Genomic DNA, 4,488 nt, shown 5'->3' with positions numbered 1-4,488 from the left:
AAATTGGCACTGTTAGAAAATGACAGTTCTGGTGTAGTGTTTCCTTTGACCGAATCCCTTCACAACAAGGCGAGCTTTGTGCCTTGGGTGTGGATTATTCTCCTCATGCTTGACTTTGTAGATCCATTTATTCTTGAGAATTTTTTTTCCTTTCGGTTTCTCAACTAACTCATAAGTGTGATTTTTATATATGCAAAGAATCCATCTCATCATGCATGACCTTCAACCACTTCTCTTTGTATGTACCTTCAAGAGCCTCTTGATAGTACATAGGTTCTCCACCATCAGATAGTAAAATATACGTATGAGGTGGATACCTGGTTGAAGCTTCTCTCTCTCTGTTAGACCTTCTTGCCCCATCTTCTGGTGTCTCAGGAGGATGCACTTCTGCTTGCTCAGGTGGTGGTTCATATACTTAATCTGCATCTTCTATACCAATAGGTTTTGTCCCCATCATGAGCAATAGGATCATCATCATGAGCTTCAAACTCATGGTTCTCTGCATTCTCAATGCCTTATACATGTTCCACAGTAGGAACTTCTGGTTCTGAATCAACAAGATCATTACTCAAAGTTTTTAGCTTCTCACCTTCCTCAAAGTCTGCTATGGTTTGGTCTTCTAAGAACACAACATCTCGACTTCGAATTACCTTCTTGTTAATCGGATCATAGAGTTTGTAGCCAAACTTTTCATCCCCATAACCCAGAAAAATGCACTGCTTGGCTTTGTCATCAAGCTTGGATCTCTCATCCTTGGGAATATGAACAAATGCCCTGCACCCAAATACCCTCAAGTATCTATAATCTACATCTCTGCCTGACCATACTCTCTATGGATAATCAATATTCAGAGGCTTTGACGGCAATATAGGTTGGTCACATGCACGGTTGTACGCATTGCTTCTACCCAGTAACTTCTAGGTAACTTAGAGTGAAACAACATGCATCTCATCGTCTCTACAATGGTCTAGTTCATCCTCTCGGCTATACCATTCTGTTGCGGTGTCTTGCGAACGGTCTGCTCATGACGAATCCCATGACTTTGGCAATACTCTTTAAATGGCCCAATGTACTCACCCCCATTATCTGAGCGAATACACTTCAAAAGCTTCATTGTCTCTCTTTCCACCATGCTATGGAAAGTCTTGAACACGCTAAGTACTTCATCCTTGGTCTTCAGACTATATGCCCATATCTTTCTTGACGCATCATCAATGAAAGTCAAGAAGTACAAAGCTCCCCCATGGGACTTTACTCTCATAAGATAACATAAGTCAATATGAACTAGCTCAAGGACATTGTCCTTTCTATGAGACGAATCTTTGAAAAGACACTATGTGTTACTTTCTTACCAAACAGTGAGTACATCTATTTAAATGCGCACCTTTTATGTTTGGCAAGGCCTTTTGCTTGGCAAGAACTTCCATGCCTTTTTCGTCCATATGGCACAGTCTCTTGTGCCATAGTTTGGAGAAAGCTTCTTCTTCTGCCGCATTTGCTTCTGCTTTACACTAACTAGCTCGTGTCTTGTAAAGAGAGCAAGTTTTCTTCCCTTTGGCTGCTACTATAGAACCTCTGCTCAGTTTCCATACCCCGTTACCAAATGAGTTTTAAAAGCCATCATCATCTAACTTCCCAGCAGAAATTAGGCTTAGCCGAATGTCAGGGACATGTCTTACATCCTTGAGTGTCAAGGTGTAGCCGACATTGGTTTCTACATGAACATCACCAATGCCTACAATCTTCGAGACGCCACTGTTACCCATCTTTACCTCACTAAATTCACCACAGTTGTAGATATTGAAGAATCCCATGTGCGGTGTGATGTGATAGGATGCTCCTGTATCTATCACCCACTCTATATCCTGGCATGAGGTACTAAGATAGCACACACCACATTCTGACACAATTCACACTAGACCATCGTTGACTAGTGTGGTAGTATCTCTGCCTGTGTTTCCGTTCCTCTGTACTATGTCTTTATGTACACAGTTATTCTTCTCATCTTTCTTCAGTGTTCTGCACTCATACTTGAAGTGACCCTTGGTAGGATAATAGTAACACTGTCTCTTTGCCTTAGGAGTTATAGTATCACCCCTAGATTTGCTTCTATCATCACCTCTAGAATGAGATGGTTTTCTGCTCTTACCTCTCCCCCGCTTCTCTGTGACAAGGATCTCTGAGTGAAAGGAGTTGCTTCATGAACCCCTTCTTGTCTCCTCATTCAACAATGCCCTGATAGCCATCTCCATGGAAATAACTCCATCCTTGGCAGCTCCGTTACAGAGAAACTGCTCACGTTTCCCAATTGTCAGGTAGGGAGGTTAATAGGAACAAAGCCTCAACTTCGTCTCCAATATTTATCTTCATCAAATGCAGCTGATTGATTATATTTTGTACTTCATTAAGATGCTCAGACATTGAAGAACCCTCTTTGTACTTCGTGTTAGCAAACTTCTTAATGAGCAGTACTTTGTTTCCAACCGACTTCCTGTCATAGAGGTCTTTGAGTTTCTTCCACAAGCCAAAAGCAGTAGTCTCTTAGGATACATGGTGGAAGACACTGTCATCAATCCACTGTTAAATGTATCATATTACTTTTCTGTCAAGTTTGGTCCACTCAGCCGTATCAGTCTTTTCTGGTTTTATGCCCCCATTCTCAATGGGTTGTGCCAAGTCCTTGCAATATAGCAAGTCTTCCATCTTGGCTTTCCAAATGGTGTAGTTAGCTCTATTTAGACTAATCATGCGAGTGTTTCTAGAATGGTCCATCTCTACAAGCTATTTCAACTCAAACCTTCTCTCAGGAATTTTATCAAACACCTTCTGAGCAAAATTTGGATAACAACCTCTGATTAATCTAACCTGGCTCTGATACAAATTGTTAGGGAATAACGATACCAATCGATCCCCACTACACATATAACTTGTATTTGAACCAACAATAATCTCTAGACAATTCTAAATATCCACTAAAACCAACCTAGCATGCCCAACTCTCTAAAAAACTATTAACAACAGATAATAATGTAAAGAAGTAAAACGCATACTACAACACAAAGATATACCGTAGTTCGGCCAATGGTGCCTACTTCCACAAGAGTTAATCCTTTTATAAAGTGGGAAGGAAGATTACAATCACTCATTTTAGTCTCTCACCTTACTAGATCACTCCTCTCTCTTTACAGATTTTTCTCTCTGTAAAGGTTATCTCTCAATCTTGATTGCTTTTAAGATTGGGTTTTCTCTCTCTTGTGTTGTCTCAGTTCATGTGTTAGGTTTTGCCAAAAACCCCAACATATATTGCAAACTCGCGGTTTCACAAAAATAAAATTCCGTTGAAAATAGGCATGGGCGTGAGCACGCTCTTGGCAAGGCCAATGTCGAGCTTGCGCGCCCTCAATGTACTGTAAGTTGTTCACAGCATGGGCGCGGGCACGCCTTAGGCAAGACCAATCTGAGCGCACGCACACTCAGACTTCTTCACGCAAACTGAACTTCTTTCTCTCCTCATGAGAGGGATAACTCCAACAATTATTTGGTGGCCGAGCGCGAAGAGAAGCAAAAGTCACATGATAGAGTCGTAAAGTTAGAAGCGCAAATTCTAGAAATGACATTGCGAGAATCACGACAAGGGAGTAAATCAAAGAAGAGGCAACCTGGCGAGGGTTTGAGTCGAAATTAGTTTTTTTTTATTTTATGTTTGTATTGATTGATGTTTGTATGGATTATGTTTAATGAATGAATTGAATTATGTTTGTTTAATGAATGAATTTTGGTTAGTTGAATGGATGTGTGGATTGTTGAGTTGTGGAATGAATGGTAATGGATTATGGAGTGAGTGGAATGGAATGAATGGAGTTGAATGGATATGAATTTTTAGGGAATTTTTTATATGAAAAGAATAACAAGATTTCTCAGTTTTTGCACCTACTAGGTATAGACGACATAGTTTCTGCCGTCCGTCTATTTAATTAAAATGGGAAACAGACGGCATAGTTTCTGCCGTCTGTACATAAATAACCAACAGACGGCAGAAACTATGTCGTCCGTCTCCCAAAACTTATTATGGCAGCTGCTAGCGAAGGTCTTAACTCTGGCTGGGATTTTGACTCCTTCCAAATTTTAAGACCATTTTAGCAGCCCCATTGAAATGACATTTTTGTGGTTGGGGTGCTATATGACCCTTTAGTAGCCCATATAGCACCCCATTGGACTTGCTCTAAGGATAAGTTGGTAATGATAAAATTAGTATGTGATGATGTCACGAGATGAAATCGAGTGACGAGTCACTGGGCTGCAAAATATGCAAGTGTAATGGGCGTTCGTACGTCTGGGTGTCGCATTATATTGTGGAAGTCATTGCACGTGCACATCACATGACTGGTGGAATGTCTCTTACAGTTTTCTTATGATGCGAAACTCTAGAAAGCTAGCCTTATTATATGTTATATGGCGGTTGAACGTGTAGCTCAAATGGTTGTGCTG

The sequence above is a fragment of the Coptis chinensis genome, chromosome 9 (genome assembly GCF_015680905.1).
Source record: "Coptis chinensis isolate HL-2020 chromosome 9, ASM1568090v1, whole genome shotgun sequence".
Lineage (NCBI taxonomy): Eukaryota > Viridiplantae > Streptophyta > Magnoliopsida > Ranunculales > Ranunculaceae > Coptis > Coptis chinensis.
The sequence above is the reverse complement of the archived record's forward strand: the minus strand, read 5'-3'. Positions refer to the sequence as shown.